The sequence below is a fragment of the Sinocyclocheilus rhinocerous genome, unplaced genomic scaffold (genome assembly GCF_001515625.1).
Source record: "Sinocyclocheilus rhinocerous isolate Xijiao unplaced genomic scaffold, SAMN03320098_v1.1 scaffold28, whole genome shotgun sequence".
NCBI lineage: Eukaryota > Metazoa > Chordata > Actinopteri > Cypriniformes > Cyprinidae > Sinocyclocheilus > Sinocyclocheilus rhinocerous.
In genome coordinates this window covers 1397464-1420133 of record NW_015652416.1, presented here as the reverse complement: position 1 = coordinate 1420133, position 22670 = coordinate 1397464, and the positions used below count along the sequence as shown (strand labels likewise).

Genomic DNA, 22670 nt, shown 5'->3' with positions numbered 1-22670 from the left:
ACCTCCAAGGGAGCAATAAACTTCTAAAAATAGTTAAGCCAGGTGGTACACCTAACAAACGCTTTTGAGCTGCATTACGAAGTGAAATAGATAAAGTTATTTTTTGTGATAAGGGCTATATCTTTTGCCATTGCTCTGCAGGGAATCGCTTTTAAAAGTGTAAAGTAGAACTCGCTCGCTATCAAAGCAAAGACAAGTTTTAAATCTTATGTGGAGTGTGTTTAATGGCCCGCCGTGTTGTATGGAGTGTGAACTACAGTATGTCAATTCATCTGGATTTCAAGCACATCATCAAAGCACAAGGCAGGAGATTCAAGCTGTCGGACATCAAAGCACACCTGACAGCCGTTCATGCTTCTGTGAGACTCTGATGACCCCATCCATCATATTTGTTTGGCAAGAGAGAAAGAGAGGAAAAGAAGGAGGGGTGAAGTCATAATTAATAGTCTCTTTTGTAGTAGCTCCACCTGGTCTGAACCTGGTGGCCCGAGGCTCTGAGCGAAGCAAGTCCGTTCAGTGCTGCAACACCTGGAGAGATCTGGAACTCTGCTTATGGCTATTTCTTCCATTCTCATCCTCCTTCCCGCTCACTTTCTCTCCTTCATTTGACCTCATAATTCGCAGGTGACTCTTTATCATCTGCACTAAGATGCCAACGTCATGTCATTAATCAGTTTTTTGATTTATTAAGCATTCCTCTGGCGTGTACTGTACATTTTCAAGCAGAGCTGACTGCAGGCGTGACGAGCCGCAACTGCAATTGCTAGCCGTCTGTTACGCACATGCAGCATGCTCGCTAGCTGGTCTTCATTAGAAACTTTGGCAACGTGCAACAAGCATGATGCTTGAATCAGTTCAATTCTATTCTATTTCTGTAGCACTTCTCACATCTCATGTTGTTCCAAAGTAGTTTTACAGAGATCACCAGCCACAATGTGCAAGACAAGGGCGACAAAAAAAACTCCCTAATATGATAACAGGAGAAGAAAAACAACATCTGAGGAACCGAGTCTGAGCAGAGGAAAGCCATCGTTTTCTAATAAATGCATTATGACTTTTAAAAGTAGCTATAGGCCTACATATTAATGATTTAAATAAGAATGCACAACATATTGAAATTGTATCAGATTTTCTTTCTTTCTTTCTTTTCTTTTTTTCTTTTTTTAATCTGTATCCATCTATATTGGATATGCATTATTGACCAATATTAAATATATAATTGTGCAAGCTCACTGGGATTTGAGAAAAGCACTTTTTAAATCAATTGCATTATTATTATTATTAACATTATATTTACATTCAGATCAGCTCTAAAACACACTTTAAAACACAAATTTTGACACTTAAATATAATCTTTGGCAAACCTCAAAATGAATATTGATTTCTTTTAATATTGTACATTTTAATGTTTTGTTAAGTGTTTTATTACTATTTCATTTTATTACTATTATTATTAGTGTTTTTTTATTTTATATTTTACCATTTAGTATTTTTATTTTTAAGATCTTCAGTAATGAAGATTTCTATTATTTCATATTTTTTATTTGAATATTTAATATTTTTATGAAAATAATATAACACATAAACATTACAATACTATATTTAAACATTAAAATAATATTAAATTGATCATGTTAAAATTATTTAATAATTGCATTTTATGATTTAATATTGTTTTTTATTTAATACTTTTAATATTTTATATTTTTAGTATTTATATTTTTAGATTTTTAGTACTGAATATTGTGATTTTACATATTTTTTATAATAAAAATATAATAAAACAATACTAAAATAAAATATATTAATATATTAAAATAACAATAAAATGACATTAAAATAATACTGAGCTGCTTAGATTTTTAGTACTGAATATTTTGATTTTACATTTTTTATTATAATAAAAATATAAAACAATACTAAAATTAAATATATAAATATATTAAACTAACAATAAAATTACATTAAAATAATACTGAGCTGATAATATTTAAAAGATTATTTTAATAATTGTACTATTTTTTTACTTTAGTATTTTAGATTTTAATATTGGCAATTTGTCGGTTATCATCACTACAACACAAAAATAATTATCAGCTGGTATAGGCCAGAATTGAAATATCAGTGCATTCCTAAACTCGAACCAAGAACCACATGACATAGCTAATATTAGATTACAAGGACATTTTCCTGATCAACATCCCAGATTTCCTATCAAAAAATTACCAACCAAACTCTGTTTCTATCCCATAAATGAAAGGGACGTTACCAATCCTAAACCCTATTGGAATAGACTGTACTGAGCAGCAAATAAAACATAAAAGTCCTAGTCTGAGGATGTCCCGCATCATTTTCACTTAAGCAGTTAAACCTACTTTAAAACACAACGGGGCCCTGTAACACTCCATTAGAGCATCTTTCTCCTTAAGTCTCTGCAAGTATCTGCACGCGGGTCCTTGCGCAGTCTGCAATCCAGTTACCATGGCAGCAGCAGCTGTATCCGTGGCGAGGGAAGGAAGCTGGCACCCCCCAATAACACAAGCCCCCCTCCCTCCGGTGACCCGCTGCTGAACCGGGGCTGAGAGCAGAGGTCGATGGCTCAGAGCGGCCGCATGACAGTGAGGGATGACGGCGAATGAGAATGAGAAGAGAGAGTAGAGGCATACAGATGGGGAAGAGAGGAGGAGATATGGAGAAAAGAGAAAAAAACGAGAGACAAGAGCAAATTTAATTACTATCAATGGAGGGATCTTCAAAAAACAAATCGACTGCCAATTTTTCTGTGGGCTGTGTGAAATTAAGGCACCGTACAAAATGGATGGAGCTCTGCCGCTGGCTTTTTATCCTCCAGTGAAATTAAAAAAGATGCCTCTTGCCCAGAGCAGAGATGAACAGATTACTTCCATGTGTCATTGTACGCCCGCACTTGATATTGTTTGTCTCACACTCACAGATGTGCGCCGAAGCGCTCGTCCGATGGGTCCGAGTGTGTTCATCAGTAAGATGTGGGCAGAGATGTCAAGTGAGTTGACCTTTGACCGCCCTTGCCAGAGGTCAAGCAGTTTAGGTCAGTGTCCTACATATAGCATTACATGTTCTTCTCACCTGGAAAATCAAAGAAACGTCTGAGAACATTGGCACTGACAGATTGAGTTACTTAGAAATTAATGTCCTAGGTCACGACTAATTTTCATTCCACTGGAAAAAACATATTGTACCGTACAACACATTAAACAAACTAGACTAATTTTTATGTCAAATTAAATATTCTGTTAAACTAAGGTCCGTTCATCAGTGGTTTTCTGGCATTTTAAAAAACCAACAACAACAATGAAACATAAATACTCAATGTCTCAGGTAGAGTAAAGAAATATTCTAATTTTATAAAAATGCAACAACACGTTCACAGATCACCACATTGTGTGCATTAATGAAGCCCTTGTCTGCATAGCATCATTTATTGCATCTATTAATTTGAATTATAAACTTGTATCTGCAGATTACTCAATTATAATCACCGAGCTCATTAGCATTCAGGTACAGGACAGCCCTTGAAAGCCTGACTGAGGCAAACAGCTCCCTCTGCTGGTCATTAACTTGCACTTCACCTTGAACACTGACAGGCTGAGAGTGATTAACACTCCAATTCAATGCATTCTGTTTTATACTCATCAAAACGAAATACATTTTTTGAAACACAAAAGGCTTGCACTGATGTAGCCTGGTGCGTGTAACGCAGTAGCTGATGCTAGCTGCGCTGAGATTGTTTGTTTGTGCGGCACGTGCTGTCTGTCTGCTGTAGCGTGGTGCCCGAGCATTCTTTTTCATTTGCTTGTTTTCCAGATGTCGTGTCCTCCACATCACCCCGTCCTCGTCCTGCTCGGCTCCCCCTCCCTCCCTCGCTCTCCCTCTGCCTGCAGCTGCGTCAGAGACCCTAACCGCATCAGGCAAGATAGCAGATTGGAAGTACAAGAGCGATCCATCCATCAAAAGAGAGAGAGCTGGGAAGGAAGGGAAGGCGGGGGGCATGAGAGAGAGAGAAAGCAAGAGAGGAAGTGAAAGAGAAAGATAATCGGAGGGATCTCAGCTAAACCGCAGATTATTAGCACTAAGAGTCTTAACATGTCTAGCCCCGTCTCGTTGTGTTTGGCATTCCTTACTGAGCCAATAAACTAGGGCTAAACAACAGCAATCAGACCTGATATAAGACTGTTGTTATGGCAACCTCTGTGCCATGCGGTGACATCATCAGGGGTCTGACTTAAGTAAACTATTCTAAACTCTGAAATACAATAGACAATGAACACATTCAAAGCAAAGAGCTCTGGGCCAACAATCACAGACAAGATGTATGCAAATAACCCTTTTGTTCTTGTTATGTTAGGACATGCCCTCATATTAAGACATGAGCCATCTAGCAGGGTTATGCACCATTCGGAAATGAATTGAAAATTAAATGAACTTCATGAATTTGAACTGCATTTGAAGTGAGGGAACACTCAGAACTGCAATTAAAATTTAAATGTAAGGAAGTAGAAATAAAATGAAAACTTTACACAATTGTAATTTGCACTAGAAAATAAAAGGTTTTCATAGTCAAGAGAGACAGACAGACAGATAGATAAAGACAGACAGACAGACATATAGATAGACCGATACATACAAACAGAGAGACATATAGATAGACCGATACATACAGACAGAGAAACGGACAGAGACAGATACAGACAGTCATATAGATAGACCGATACATACAGACAGAGACAGACAGACAGACAGATACAGACAGACATATAGATAGACCGATACATACAGACAGAGAGACAGACAGACAGATACAGACAGACATATAGATAGACCGATACATTCAGACAGACAGACAGACAACAGACAGACATATAGATAGACCGATACATACAGACAGACAGAGAGACAGACAGACAGATACAGACAGACATATAGATAGACCGATACATACAGACAGAGAGACAGACAGACAGACAGACAGACAGATACAGACAGACATATAGATAGACCGATACATACAGACAGAGAGACAGACAGACAGATACATAGATAAACCGATACATACAGACAGACATATAGATAGACCGATACATACAGACAGAGAGAGAGACGGACAGACCGATACATACAGACAGAGAGAGAGACGGACGGACGGACAGACCGATACAGAGAGATGGACGGACGGACGGACGGACAGACAGATAGATAGATATACAGGCAAAAAGACACAAATGGATAGACAGACATACAGACACACAGACAGACAGACAGAAAGAGAGACAGACAGATAGACAGACAGATAGAAAGACGGATAGATAGACAGACAGATAGAAAGACAGAGACAGACAGACAGATACATACATACATACATAGATGGATGAGGGTGAAAGAACACTTCATTTCCTAAAATGTGTTGAATGTCTTGGAATTGCAAGTCAATAAATTTCCTTTTCTGTCATTCCAGTTCAACTTCCTGTGGTGCGTGGCCAATTCTATTCAAATTCACACTAATGAATTACAAGCCATTTCTGAGTTCATCTAGTCTGGTGGTTTCGCTCACAGGTCGTGTTTGCGTAAACACCTGTTGCAGCAGGGCAGACGCGCAGACGAGGAGAGGACCTGAAGGACAGCTGTCTCGTCTGGCCTGCAGCGGGCAGCAGCTCAATGATGGATAGCACAGAGTTAAAACAGGTGTGCCATGGGAGTTCTTCACAGTGCGGCGTTCTCTCCGCTCCCCTGCACTCCTACCCATGATTCATAGAGATGCTCCGTAATAGGAAACATACCGCATGTTTCGGTATGCATGGCGTGTGCGAATAGTTTGGGTCATACTTGGGTTGCCCTGCCACTACCTCAGTTCTCAGCAGCTCTTCATCTCTTTATCGCTGTGATATAACGCTTCACTTCCCCCTGCGTATCTCTGGCACCCCTGCGCTGCATCTGTGTATCGCAGCTCTCGCCTCCCCCTCATTCTTAATGTGTTTGTGGCTCTCTCTCTTTCTCTCTCCAACACGCTCTCCATCTCCATTTCTAATTCCCTCGCTCTATCTCTTCCTCTCTCTTCCACCTTCTCTTTCCCCGCTGATGAATCACCTTCCCCTCCCGTTGAACTCGACTGAATCCGAGGGAAGCAGTAAAGTAGCATCGATCAGCCCCACAAGCCACAGCAGTGAGACACGGAAACAACAAACCACGCTCCCGGCTGTGCACTAACACACGCACACACGCACATGTTTCGGAGCGTCTCACACACTCGTATGTGTGTTTTTACCGGGCACAGGGGAATACGAAAGGTCGCAAATCTCTTTGGGCCCAGTGTGTGATTTGCATGTCGTATGCAAATGGATGCGTCATTACATGACTATTCCGTTTCTATCCGTGCACCGGTACACGGTAGAAAAGGTGCACGCTCGTGTACACATGTGCAGAATATGTGCATTCAGCACATAAGGGAATCATAAATCATTTCACATTTTTTTGGCCTATAAAATCACGAACGGGGGAAAAAGCACATGGCTGAATTGCTGGCACTTGCAAAACACATGAAAGGTGCATCATCATTTTAACTTGTATAGAAGTGATCAATCAGTAATGCAGGTAGAAGTGAGACAAATACACCTTTTGAAAAGGTGTAAAAATCCAGTCTGTGAGTATTGAAAGCAGTGGTCAACAGTAATGACCGGTTGGGCAGGTAGTTCCAATTTTAAGTTGCTCCACCAATATTTTCACTGCCAAAAAAATAAATAATAATAATTTTAAAAAAAAGATTATTGCGATTAATCGCATCCAAAATAAAAGTATTGTTTTAATTTGTTCATTAGCAGTATATTTTCTAAGTCCTAGAAAAATATAATAATAATATTTTTTATATATAAACTTGTAATAATATTATAATTTATTTACTTTTATATTTTTATATATATTTAATATTTTCATTTGAAATAACAGCTGGAAATTATGCCGCTCTGATGCAGCATGACAGCTACATTCATAAACACTTAACGATAAACGATGGCATATGGTGCAAAACATCGCTGATTTGTTAGTCATTTTCAACCCATTCTTAAAGATGTTTCCAAGACTATTAGTCAGCCTTGCACTTATGTAAATAACGTTATATTGTCAACATTTAAATCAGCAGAATTCACAACACTATTACGTTGCGTGTTTTAATGCAGTGAGGAGCGTCCAGTTATCTTGAAAATCAAAAATACGTGGCACATTTTAATTAAAATCGTACCTACTGACATTACAAACAAACGAGTCGAGAAAAAGACGTTAAAAATTGATGTTAATTGCAGTTCATTAATCACACTGGAAATAGAAGGTCAAGGCAAGGCAAATGTAGAAGGTCATCTGGTATTCCATGCAAACAGGAAATTCACATACTGTGCACACTATACACACTGTATACTGCAGGTAGAGTAGATATAGTCTGATAGTAAGCTATACTGAATGTAACCTGCATATGCATGGCGAAACAGTACACTAACATAACACTTACAAATGCTGCAATATATTATGCGTACAGTAGAATACTGATGTACGGAATACTGTATCCCACAATGCAATGCATATCCATCTCCAATGCAAGAAGAAGCTTATTATGAGATCTTTTTCTTGATTCATTATTAGAGGACACACTGTATTTCAAATGCAATAAATAAATAAAAAAATACAATTAAAAGATAAGGATTAAATTAAAATAAATAAATAAAAAATAAAAAATAAAAACAAGAATTTTGCATCCCACACTGCAATGCACTTTCATCTCCAGTGTGATGCATTCAACGTGGCAAGGTTATGTGACAACAAAATATTAGAAACGTTTAGCATAGAAAACAACACGTAATAATAACATTTACAAGATCAAAGGACATAGCGAGAACACAGCTCTGTCCCGAAAATCCTCTCGGCCCGGCCCAGGACCTGCGGGCCATCCTTATTTTTGAGCCCTAAAAAAAAGTGTCACATTTTCAAAGCCGAAGCAGAATGTGACCACATCAGGTTGAGGGCATAAAATGCCTCTTAAATGTAACTAATTGCCACAACCTTTCTCCTGACCTCATTCTTGCACGTAATGAATCACCATGTGGCAATGAAGAAACCCTTGACCATAAATAAGTGGACTAACAGGAAACAAATGTATCAACAACACAGCCAGAGGCCTGGCATTTCACTGACACCGACTTCCATTTCCCTTCTCCATTAGGGCACGACCGCTCTGTCTCGGACGGGTGGCGTTCTCCCTCTCACCTCTCTTGTTTTGTTCCTAATGTACTGGCAAAGGTAGACTCCATTAGTCCCTGCATGCATGCAACACATTTATGTTCCCCCTCTCATTTCCTCCTTTTCATTGCACCATGATACATCAGCATGCTCATAGCAATGTGGAGGGGAAAAAAAAGTCTTGTGAACTTGGTAGTTGCTTGTTGAGGGTGAGTGCCACCTTGTGGCCGGTCGGCGTCGGGACCGACAAGACAGCCTGTCACTGTCTGCAGTTCAAACAGCCCCTCAAGAAACAGATAAAACAAACAGACACGTTTTATCAAGAGACAAAATCGCACAAACCAGATAAGCGCCCTGGAGAGGAATCCAAAAACTCTCTTCTCAGTAGAAGCTCTGTGAGTCATCAGCGACGTGTGCAAATGAAGGAAACTGTTTGTTTTCATGTGTGCGTGCCATCACAGGTGTGAGTGAACGTGCTCATTATTGCCAATTCCTGTAGGCCTACTTTTAGAAAACAAGCTCTGCGTGCTCGTACAGGGGAGTTATGTTTGCGACAGGGGACATTGACGGATCGTGTCAGACGGTGGAATTGCAGGTTGTAGCGTCCCTCCTGTCACCAGACTCATCTGTCTGGGAGGTGGCCGTACCTGCGAGGCACAGCGCGCTCCTCCTCCTGCTGAGGGATCACACGGGAACGGCTGCCAGATGAAGCCGCCCGGTCTTGCTCACCTGCTCGCCGCGACTCTGTGTGTTTTTCAGTCATTATAGTCACGGGACTATGATGAAGCGGGGAGAAGCCGCAGACACCAGAGGAGCTATTTGTCAGCTATGTGTGAGGTCAACATGCGAGTTGCAACAAAAGTCAAATTGGCAATGTCTACAGAAACTTCAGTGGTGGCCTTCAAAGGCAGTCAGAATACTTACTACTAGCATACTGTGCAATACTATTTAAAGAATAATGTGAAACAGTATGCAATGATAACATTTCAAACCATTACACTGCTGTTGTATGCTGTCATTACATGCTTGTTTAATGCATAGGGAAGCTCAAGTTTTCTGGAAAATTTAATATTATTTGCATTTTTAATCCAACTTTGTATAAAAATGCTGCAACTCTTGGCATTACAATTAAATGAGTCAGGGGATAAAAGAAATATATAAGAACTAGCTGTTCATTCATCCTACTGGAAATAAAGTCAAGGCAGATGTAATTGGAATTTTTCGTAACTTATGAAAAAATGCCCATCCTGTGCACAGCATGCATAGGCCTGTTGCAATAATCAATATATCGACTTATCGCGCAATATATGTACATGACCTCAATAATTTTTGGTGACGCAATATATCGCCCATTATATTTACTTAAAAATTAATGTCACCATGTTTTGTACATTCCACTTGCGCCTGTGTCTTTTGCAGCTTCTCGTACATAACGTGGTGTAGTCATGAGTTGCTAGTTCACATTTTAAAAAATGCTTCTACAAAAAAAAGTTTAATCTGCAGATATGATCTTGTTAGGGATCTGTGCCTTTGTGCGTACGGACATCTGCCTGCTAAGTAGTGATTGTGTTTTTCAGCAATAGTGTGCACCCTTCATTTACAGAGAAAAGAAGGTCAGGGAAACATCTGTAGATGGAAAAATCTCCATACAAGTTCTTTGTGCATTTTTCTTTTTTTCTACTTGTTACTTTGCACTTTTTGTTAGAAAATGTTTATTTACCATTTACTCCGTTTCTTTAAGGTATCTAATATTTTGATACTTAATTTCCATGATCTAAATATTCTTAAAAATTAAAAGTTTGTTGTCATTTGGAAGTGTGTAGGCCTTCTTGCATTATTATGCTGTTACATTATGATTATATATTCAGTGGCATAAAATGGTCTTTAAAATGACAATAATATCGCTTATCGCAATTATTTCTGGGGCAATATATCGCACAACAAAAAGTTGTTATCGTGACAGGCCTAAGCATGCACACTGCGTACTTCAGATCAGTAACAAGTGTGTTCTTACGCTACATTAAATGTGTGTGCACGCATTTCTGCACAGCTATGTTCAGAATCAAATACTACGTACGATTGCAGTATGTAGTAAGTATACTAATTTTTAATCAACGCATAGAATACCCATAAATATACTACTTTTGCAAGAAGAGCAGTATAAAACAGAATGCATAGAATTTTGGATTTCACAATGCAACGCACTTGACTTGACCTTTCATCTCAAGTGAGATTAATGAACTGGAAGTAGCTTAATATGAGCTGTGATCTATAGATTCATTATTTGATCGGACTGGCAAATATTAAGACATTTTAGACAACACTGGATTAAAAATAAAAAAGTAAATGATAAAAAGATTTTCAAAATAAATTGAACTAAAATTAAACCAAACAAGGAGACTAAATTAATCATGCATGAATGAATAATAAATAAATAAATACATTCCAAGATAAATTAAACTCAAATTAATCTAAAAATCCAAACTGATTTAATGCAATGAATTCAATGTACTGATATATAGATAAATAAATAGATTATTAAAGGAATGATAATTATCAATTTATTTACCAATAAACTGATAAATACATAAACAATTAAATAAATATTTCCAAAATAAAATTAAATAACCAAACTAAATTAAATGTGTAATGCATTGATAGATTAATAAATAAATAGATTATTAAATGAATGATAAATATCTATCAAATTTGTATCAATAAATTGAAAAATACATCATGAATGAATAAACATTTAAAATATAAATTAAACTGAAATTAAACTACATAAGAAAACTGAATTAAACATACAATGTACTGACAAATTAATAAATAAATAAATTCATAAATGATAATTATCTATCAATTTATGTATATATCAATCAATTGATAAATAAATTTAATATTTCCAAAATAAATTAAACAAATGTAATGAAACTAAATTACCAAACAGAAATAAACATCCAATGTATTGATAGACAATAAAATAAATAAAAATGATTTCCAAAATGAATTAAACTAAAGAACCAAGCTGAATCAACCATGTAATGTGCTTATAAATAAATAAATAAATAAACTCATTTAAACAAGTTGTATGTTGAGGTGACAATTCGTACAAGTAACAAACATAGTCGGGTCATGTAACAACATTACATAGGCCTATTATTTGCCTAAACAGAATATTTTAATAGTACATAGTATACAATGTATACAGTACAGTATTCAATCAGTAGTAATTAGTTTTCCATTCTGAAAACAGCCACAGTCAGATTCTCAGGCAATTACTCTTCTGACTATCTATCGCCCCCTGCAGGTGAACAGTGGCTGTCTGTCAGCTCTCACATATCTCTAGCCAGCACCAATATTAGCGGCTGCATTTGTAATTCTGTGCCTTACAACACCACAACTACATCCAATCCAATACATCAGAAGATTTCAGACCATTAATCTCAAAGTCTTCCACACCACCACAACCATCCCGTCTGCAAATCCAATCAAAGCAAGTCACAACTTCAGGAGATTACGACCATTACATTTTAAGTGTAGAAATTTGCAGAGAACTGAATGCTCGTTGTGGCCCAGCCCCCACTGCCAGCGCTCCGGCGGGTTTGAGGATGCTTTATGGTGGGCAATTCAGCTGCAGCTGCTATCTGCACCATCTCAGGAATGACCGCGCTTGGAATCAAGTGCAATAAAGCAGACTGGAAGAGGAGGAGGGGGAGAGGAACAGAAAGAGGAAACAAAAGAGAGCTAGTTCGTCTGGAGTCGACCATTTAGGGGGAAAGAAGGGGGAGTGGGTCACTGCCCTCACTTTTTTACCCAAACGGCGAGGAGAGAATGCCACACACGTTCACACAAACCTCCGAGCAAAAGGCTCACACCGCGAGTCATCGGAGGTTTGCTGTTTGTTTTCACAGGACTTTTTTCCACTTGCTCACATTGTACATACAAACTTTACTGTCTGGTCTCTCTCCATCGGGCCTAGTGGTCTGGGCCTCAGGAAATCCCCTCCAAAAGGAGAGCGAGCTGTTATTTATGTCTCCTACCCTAAAAAGAGTGCTTTATAGCCTGCGTCAAATAAGAGCAAAGGGGAAAGGGGAGCGCGAGGATGAGCTACTGAAACACAGAGTTAGAAAAAGCAAGTGTGAGAATATATTCAAGTCACATTAATGTCTCATTAGGTTTATATTTTTGCACTGCTTCAAAAACTACAATAATAGTAAAGTCACATATCTGCCATAGCTTTTATTTGTTGCTAATAACTGTTGTTTTTGATATTATTATTAATAACTAATCCCTCTTTTCAAACCATTAGTCAATAAACACTTGGTAAACATGAAGTTTCTATAGAACTGGATGTGATGGAAGTGATGTTGTCAGAGTAGGTGAGTTATTAACTCTATAATTAGGATAATTCCCACCAGTTTGACCCATTATTGAATCAGAATGAGCTTTATTGCCAGGTATGTTTACACATATGAGGAATTTGTTTTAGTGACAGAAGCTCCACAGTGCGACAGAATGACAGTGACAAGACAAGACACAGATAACAAAGAATAATATACAAATATACAAAATAGACAATGTGCAAAATAGCAAAAACACAATATACAAAATAGACAATTTAGTATGACAGGGTAACAAGTCGATCACATTGACTTGAAGGTATGCTATATTTTAGGACCTTGACGAGAACAAAACAGAGTGTGTTTTGGGCCAGTAAAAAACTGTCACTTGCCCTATTGGGCCAGTGCTATATACATATATTTTTATGTCTTGCTAAACTTTCTGGGACATTTGGTTATCTGGTTAACAAAGACAAGGTTGTTGAAACTGTAAGAATGGCTAGGGACAAAAATGACAAACCAATCAATAATGTTTTGTGATATAAGCCATTTTTTCCAGCTAAAGTGTCTATTAATTAATGAAGACATGGTATTTAAATGTATAATTTCCAGCTTTTATTGCAAATTTTCTTTACTAAAGAAACGCTAGCATTTGTTGAAAACGCGTTAAAATTTGTAAAAATGTATATTAAAAAAATAAATAAAAATCAAATAATAAATATAAAAAGTAAAAATAAATACAAGAATAATTTTAAATAAAAAGTGAAATTATACATTCATATATTATACCAACATATAGGCTACATACACCGTTCAAATGTTTTTTTTTAATGAATACTTTTATTCACTAAAAGTGACATTTATAATGTTACAAAAATCTATTTAAATTATATTTATAAAATAAATGCTGTTCTTTTCAACTTTGCATTTATCAAAGAATACTGAAAACAAAAAGATCAGTTTCCACAAAAATATTCAGCAGCACAACTAAAGAAATGTTGAAAAATTAAGAAGAAATGTTTCTAAAAGTATTAAATCAGTATATTAGAATGATTTCTGAAGGATCATGTGACACTGGAGTAACGATGCAGAAAACAGCTATTTTAAACTGTAATAATATTACACAAGATTACTGTCTTGCTGTATTTTTGATTAAATAAATACAGCCTTGGTAAGCATAAGAGACTTATTTCAAAAACATTAAACAATTTTAATGACTCCAAACATTTACACAGTGTATAATATTAAAAATCTAAATGTAAACATAAAATTAAAAATGTATATGATTTGGGTCCAGTAAAAACATTTGCAGGGCCAATAGTAATTTGGACTACTGGTCCAAGAGGGCACAAGCAGAAAAAATCTTTACTTTTGAGCCCTGTGCTGCTGTCTCTCATTTCAGACAAAAACTGCCTGCAAGCGTATGTGTATATGTGAAATGAAAACACACATTGGGAATCATAAATCTGCGGGTATGAGATCGTCAGAGACACATGAGACAGACCTGTGCCATGTTTAGACTGGGTCCAGATGTACCCGCCTGCAGCTGAGGAGGTTCGGCGCTGCCTCGCCCCGCAAAGAGCCGGACACTTAACCACTTACCAAACAATACCTCGGAGTTCTGCCTGACACACGAGACACGCCGTACCTGCAGGCAGCACGAGGACAATGACAAGCAACCACAAAGACTCCCATCGCAACACGTTAGGCTCCCGCTAACAATGTAACAATGGTAACAAATACTTTTACAAATACAATTTTATGTAATATAAGAGTAGGACATCGCTATCAACTCTAGAACATCGCATGGCTAAAGATTATTTCTCACTGACGTGCTTGTCCCACTTCTGGGCTACTCAAAGAATGAATGGAGGATGGATCGTAAACGCCCACAGGTATAAAATCAACACGTCTCCCGGCAGCGCTCACATCCAGACTCTCTAAGTGCTCTGAGTGGGTTTAGTGTTTCAATGACTCATTCTCAATCTGCTTCAACGTCCTCTTCGGTATCACAGACCGATTCATCAGCTCAGCTCCATTCACTGGGTCAAATGCAGGTGCACTTCTGTTGAGACTGAAGCAAATATTCACTTTTGAGGCATTATAAAACATGCCTACAACTTTTCTTGCCATTGATTTTTTTGTTGTTGCCACTTTTAATTGATGAGTGAAGCTGGTTTAAACACAAAACTCAATACTTTATATGAATTAAAAAGATATATAATAGAAATATAAAATATTAGTTAAAGCAGGTTTACAAGTAAGGACTAGGGATATGCCGGTATCAAATTTTTATGTTGCGATTAATTGCTAATGCTTTTATCACGGTATGCGGTATTATCACGATATTGAAATTTAGTTTTTTTTAAAGTGCTGTCATAATACAGTATAACAGGTTTAATAACATTTTTCTTATAACAAAAATAACTGAACATTTAAATGCAATAAAGCAATACAGAAAAATGTATAAAGTCAAAAGTTTTACACAGATTAAAGTGCAAAAGAACTATAAAGACCAATAGGTATCACTTTACAATAAGACCTCATTAGTTAACCTTAATGCATTAACATTCACAATGAGCAAAAGCTAATGTTAACTAATGAAGCCCTAATGTAAAGTGTGACCGAACAATAAAGAATCAAAACACTTTCAAACAATATCTAGGGCATGTAGTAGTCCAGATTAAAATGTAAAAAAAGTTTGAAAATAAATAGCCTATTAAGTCTAAATATTTAAGTATTTGGCGCTGTGATGAACATTATTCATTATTATTATTATTATTATTATTATTATTTCTGCAGTTTAGCGTCATCTGCTGTCAGAGAGTGAAAGTGCGCTTTCATCCTGAGCGTCTCTCACATGTTCCGCCATGTGCCTCTCGCTCGCGCTTGTTTACATCAGAGTGCGCACACGTCTTTCACTCAGCATACAGCGTGTTGCGCATTTTGACCAGTTGATGGGAAAAGTATTCTTAAAATGCATTCAAAATTCGGAATAATTTGTAATATATAATTATTCACGGTATTTAGAAGTGCCCACGATAACAATATCGTGCATATTCATTACCGTGATATATCGCATTACCGAATACCGGCGCAAGTCTAGTAAGGACACACTGATATTAAAATTCTAGGCTATACTGGTAAGTCAATAATTATTTTCATGATATGGCCAATAATCATATTAAAATTCTTTACTATTTTGTGTAATAAATTAAAGAAATAAGTCAATTTACAATTTACAGTAAAATTTACAATTTACAATAAAACAAATAACAACTAAAACCAGCCATTTTAAATGCAATTTTGAATTTAGACAACATTGTTTCTCCAATGGTGTTATTAAAGTATTTGTGTTTTTAACTTTAACAGTAGTATTAACGAAAACAAAGGAACATGAGCATTCACAATTAAATGAAATAAATTAAATTGTTTAACAATTCTAATATCAACTGATAACCTAAATTAACCAAAATAATTAGCTAACAAACTTTTTCCAGTTCTATGGCCTGTTTCATTTACTTTTTAATTACACTACCATTCAAAAATTTTGTAATGTTTTTGAAATAAGGCTGCATTTATTTGAGCAAACTCACAGTAAAAACATTAATACTGTGAAATTTAAATCAACTTTTCTATTTGAGTACAGTTTAAAACGTAATGCATTTCGTCTTCAGTGCCACATGATCCTTCAAAAATCATTCTAAAAATGCTGATTTTGTGCTCAGGAAATATTTATTAATATTATTTAATGTTGAAAACAGTTGTGCTGCTTAATATTTTTGCTGAATCCATGTTTTTTTTTTCATGACTCTTTGATGAACAGAAACCATTATTTGAAATTAAAATGTTACAGTTTAAACATCACTTTTGTTTATTTTAATGCATCCTTGTTGAATATATATATTTTTTTAATCTTACTGACCACAAACTTTTGAATGGTAACGCATGAAAAAGAAAAAAAAGGTACATCCAATGTTGTACAATAGTTGAAGAACAAAAATGGATGACAGATACAATCCGCTTCAGCTCGTCTGCAATAAAACATGGGTAACTCTTACTACGAGAGGGTTTATGAGCTACATATTTCAATAAAATGATATTAAACTCATAAAAGTAATAACAGCAAGCTCCGTCCATGCTGGTGGCCTCCGTCTGAGGCTCGAGCGGAGTTTAGCAGAACCTCCGGTACACAAAAACAGAGCGGCGCACACATGTAAACACGTGTGCAAACCCCAGTGCACAAAAGTGGCACGCACGCTCTGATTTACAGCGGAGTAAACGATTTAAGCTGCACGTCTCGCTCTAACACCTAAACACCTGACAGCCCTCTCATAAATAAGGTTAGCCAGAGCCTCCTGTGTAATTTACACCTACACTATCTCTTAAACTAACATGTAACCAGTTCATCTGCCATATTTCAGCACCACAGGCTGAGAAACCGCCTGGGAAAGATGAATGAGTTGGATGGGCATTAAGAGAGAGAGCGTACAAATGTGCAGTTGTGACGGGCTGAGGCGCGTGAACTTCAAAAGCCTACAGCGGATCTGTTTTGGATGTGGAGGCCATGTTGGCTGTGTTCAGGCCCGGCGCAGGCTTCGCTTACGTTCCTGTGAAAGCGCTCCAGGCCTGAGGCGCAGCCGCAATAACGGCTGACAGCAACATCAAGGCCTCACATCTCCCATCATAAATCCTCCTGCCCTCATTCTTCTTCTCTCATGCGGTGAAATGCATCTTTGTCCCATAAGGATGATTTATTTAGGAGAAATCTATAAGGTGCGCCAGTCACTTCACAGCACGGGGCTCTGCGTACAAGAGGAAGGGAGAAAACCAGACCCCCAAATCAAGGCAAAGCCTGCGTGCCATTTCTACAAGCAAACCTAGTTATGTGGAGAATTAATATGATCCATCTCTCAGAATAAAAACATCTGAATTTGAAAACAACAGCACAGCGTATGACAAACTACCACTGACTGTAATAAAAAGGAAGCTGACTGTAATAAAAAGGAAGTGAACATGCTGAAATCGACACAGAATAAATTATGCCTCCTACAGGCTGACTTTAAAACTGCAGTATATACAAACACGCAAGAAAGAGACCAGAGAGACTTTTAAACATTTTATATAGACTATACAAGCTTATATTTCCCTTAGCTCTGGGACTGACACAGTCAAAGAACACTGTATTTATTTTTAAAGTAAAAAAAAGTGTTTATTCATTCCATTTTTAATTCAGTTTTTTTTTTAATAAAATTTCAGCTTTTCTAAAGTAAAATTAAATTCAGTGTTATAATTCAGTGTGTTACCGTTTCTTTGTAATTGTTTGTGAAAAATACCATATAATATTACTTTTCAAAAATAAATATTATAGTTAAAAATGGAATCTTTCAAAGTATAGGAAGCTTTCTGAATATTTGTCAATTTAAAATATTTTAAAAAATAAAAATATGGGATTCTCCTTCAAAGTATGAGAAGCTTCCTGAAACTTTCTGTCAGTTTAAAATATTTTAGAAAATTTATTTTAAAAAATAATAATAATAATGATAATAATATAGGATCTCTTCTAAAGTATGAGATGCTCTCTAAATATTTGTGTCAACTTATATATATTTTTAATGTATAAATAGAAATATATTTTTTAATTAATTTCAAATTAATCCTTTTTTCCATTTAGCGATTGTTGTTGGACAACCTTTGCATAAGATAGATAGATAGATAGATAGATAATACTAAAGTTTTTTTTTTTTTTTGATGACTGTTGTGGGACAACCTATGTGTATACAAACCAAAAACACCAAATATTAAGTTAAAATGCCACAGTTTCTGGCAAAATACCATACATAAGATCTATAAAAAAAATAATACGGGTAAGAAGCTTTTTCAATTTATTTTTTTCCCCCCTTTTTTATTTATATTGTGGGAGTTTCTGCCACAATATTATAGCTGTTAGTGAAATTTACTAGCACTTTGTGAGTGAAAATTGTTTCTGCACCATTTTTTTCAGTGAATCTTAGTTCCTCATAACATGCTCTGATAGTCCCCTCCAAGCTCACCAGACCCTGAAGAAGCACAGCGGCCCCACACACCTCTGATTTGCACTCTGCATGTTAATTTCCAGCGTTTTATTGCCAATTGGAAATTTAGCACCATGAAAAATAAGCACAAATGTCAGTGCTGGAAATATAAATTAATGGATGTGGTTGCTAGGTAACCAAGCACACATCCTGAAAGCAAATTATTAATTCAATACGAAGCGAGAGACTACCTGGTAATTAATGTTTAGCTATACATTTTCTGTTACTTACAGTCTGTGTATATCTGGTGCGGTTTGATGCAGCTGTTCACGTATGAAGTAATGTAATCGAGACGTGTCTCTAAATGCTCTGCCTGTCATCTGTCAGAAATCTAGCCTATGACAACTGGTTCAACCTGCCTTGTGGTTTGGAAAACGGTGTTTGTGAGAACTATACTCTGTGGGTAATACAATAAATATTAAATAAAAGCTTGAAATGGTAAATCAAAGAAACATTTTTACTGTCATAATATCATAGTTACATTTAAAAATATATCATGGGATCTCTGTCAAAGTGTAGGAAGTTTTCTGAACCTTTCTATTAATTTACAGTATTGAAAATATTAATAATAATAATAATAATAATAATAATAATAATAAGGGATCTTCTTTAAAGTGTAAGATGCTTTCTGAATCTTTCTGCCAGTTAGAATTTTTTTTTTTTTTTAATTGGCAGAAAGATTCAGAAATTCAGAAAAAAAGTCATTTAAAAAAGTAACAATAATAAATAAATAATAATAATAATAATAATAGCAATTGTTGAAAGTATAAAATGCTTTCTGAAATCCTGTGAATTTAAATTATTATTATTAATAAAAATAATATGATCTGATATGAATTTACGATATGATCTGTTATGATTTACTTTTTAATATTAAGAGAAAATCTGTATGCATACTAATTAAAGACACCAAATAAAAACTTATTATACCACAGTTTTTCCAAAAATACCATAGTTTTGATATTGATATTTAAATAAAAAAATATATATATAAAATAATATAAAATAAAATGTATTTCTCTCTTTTTGATGACTGTTTTGGGACAGCCTGCATGTTCACTAACTAAATGCACCAAAAATACTGTATTCTCATGAAAGTAAAATGCTTTAAGTTCCAGTTTCTCATCATTAGACACTTCCTGTATTCCCCCTACTCACAGAAAAAACAGAGAAGATGAGGAACGTCATGACTGGATCGACTCCAGCCAGCTCAAACCACAAGACCATCTTGAATGTCTACAGTAAAACTCTCTGCAGCACAAAGGAAGACAGCAGGCCTCATCACTGGGCTCTCAATTCTGAGAAGCAGAGACTTGGACCTGATATTGTCCGGTTCGATCCAGAACATCCACCATCTGTAACAGCTGGATGTCAGCCGGTTAAGAGTGAGAACATTTGGAGGAGGTCCATCAAAAACAGGGCCTGAAATTCGGGTTTGAACAAGATTCAAAAATCACAAATTGGACCCTACTTTGCCAGCGTTATCACGTAGATTGACTGAACACAAAATCTCATAGATGCCCAGACAACACACGTTATTCCCAGACAGAGCATCTGGCCGACTGCAGACCTTCAATCCAGCATCAACAAACAACTCGGGTGGAAATGTTCGGCATCCTCCTCACAAAGGCAAACAAACCTGTGGCTCCAAACATTTTGAGAGTAGGTGAGCTATGCTACTTGGTTGGAAAAGAAAGAGACATTTTTTAACCTACGTGACATTCGAAAACACGCGACTGACACGAGTGCTGAAAACACAGACGCACAGCCAAAGAAAATGATGACTTCAAAATCCCTGATTTATAAGACTCGCCTAAGCCTCCGCAAATTTGAAGAGAAATGGCATTTTGATCCCATGCACTACAATAAGAAGATATGGAAGTAAGAGATTAAAATGACTAGTTATGTCGCTGAATATTGTTTCGACCAGACAAAGGTCAAATAATTATTTGTTCAAGAAAATAAAAGGCTCTCATTACTCAGCAGGCTTACATTCCAAATGTCTGAAATTAATTTTGTTCTCCACTTTTTACCTGGAATAAGGAAAATATCTAATATCGTTTAATGCTTAAATCACATTGATGCAATTTCTGCTATAGAGATGAAAAGGTGAAATATTTTTTAACATTATATGTGACCCTGGATCACAAAACCAGTCATAAGGGTCAATAATTTTTTTTTTTTTAAAGATATGTATACATCATCTGAAAGCTGAATAAATAAGCCTTCAATTTATGTATGGTTTGTTAGAATATTAAAATATTTGGCTGAGATATAACTATTTGAAAATCTGAAATCCTGTAAAAAATTGTCTTTAAAGTTGTCCAAATGAAGTCCTTAGCAATGCATTTTACTAATAAAAAATTAAGTTTTGATATATTTACGGTTGGAAATTTACAAAATATCTTCATGAAACATGATCTTTACTTAATATCCTAATGATTTTTAGCATAAAAGAAAAATGTATAATTTTGACCCATACAATGTATTGTTGGCTATTGCTACAAATATATCCGTGCTACTTATTTTTTTTTTTTTTAATTCATTTATATTTTTTTCATTTCAAGTGATTGTGGCTTTAGGTTTAAAAAATAACCCTGATCCATCATTTTTCCATGTATATCACCTGTTTATTAAAATGTTTGTATACGAGCATCCTTCTTTGTGACAAAATATAGTACGTCTAATATTAAGCATCGAAAAAGCTTGTTTTCAATTCATTCTTTTTCATTCCAGTCATTTATTAAGAGGTTTATTTATTTATTTATTTGAATTTTGTATATTACCTGCCTAAGAGGTAAATAAAATGAGGGTGAAAATTCACAAGGTTAATGGGAATAATTCTTTCACACCTTTTAATCAGCTTCAGATGCGCTTCACACTGATCTAAAAGTGCCCTCTGGTGGCCGTTTGTACCACAATACTACAACACAACAACTGACCACTGCCAGTAATCATAACATCAGGTTTGCTCTGACAATGTTTAATAAAACCTAACAAAAGGTTTTGTTTTTTCTATAAAAAATCTGCAATAACGATCCACAGTGAATTGCTGTTAAAGAGAGATTTGTTGAAAAACCCAAGCAAGATATATCATCTCTATTTTTGTTTTCTGATGCATTGACACTTTTCTCTTTAAGAAATGTGGAATACAAGAAGACCAATGACAGGCCTTTCTAACATTCACCAAACAACCCTTTCATTATTTATTATTTTAAAAATATAACAATACTCCTACTATGGTTATTGTAACTACTGAAAAAACATTGATAAAACAACATGTAAACTTTAATTTCATTCTTTTTAATGTCTAAATTCATTAATTGTAGCCTACCCGCTGTAGTTTTTTGGTTTACTGGTTATCATTATCATTTGTAAGGGTGATTTAACCATTATGTAACACAACAGCCTACTTGGTTTATGTTTATAGCATTTTCTCTTCACGAGGATGCTGAACTTCTTATATAACTGTTGCCAACACAATAGATTTGCTATTTTCTATGTATGTTTTTTATAGGAAAGAGTCTTCAGAAGAATAGACATCTCTGTTATATTATTTGAATATGCATTTGAATACAGTTGCTATTGATTTTAACTCTAAACTTAAAACGATCAATACTATACTCACATACTTAGCTTGTCATGTTTCACTCATCACACTGAGGAAACTGCACAAGTTACACATTTTAATAAAAAATAAGCTTGTCAGCGCCCTCTGGTGCCCGTCAAACACCCGCTGTTGAGTGTGTGTGTGTATGTGTGTGTGTGTGTCTGATGTGATAGATATTTTTATCCCATTCCATCCTCAATCTTCACTTGAATACATTTCTCTGTGTGCTCATATTTTTCTTTCAACAAAAACAAAACCTGACCATAGCTGCACTGTCCAATAAAATAAATAACTGAATGATAAAAAAACATAAAAAATTATCACAATAAGTTTCAATGTATTAGCCTATTTGATGACAAAAACCCAAATTAACTTTAGTTTATATA

The 22670-nt window shown here is 35.7% G+C and overlaps 1 long non-coding RNA gene across 1 annotated transcript in view; it reads right to left on the bottom strand.

Moving 5' to 3' along the window:
- Positions 1-2756: 2756 nt before the first annotated feature.
- LOC107714958 (uncharacterized) overlaps positions 2757-22670 on the bottom strand; it is a 25155-nt gene continuing 5241 nt past the window's right edge. The window contains exon 3 of the long non-coding RNA XR_001637044.1: positions 2757-3106. This is a non-coding gene — a long non-coding RNA (uncharacterized LOC107714958). The remainder of the gene's footprint in view (positions 3107-22670) is intronic.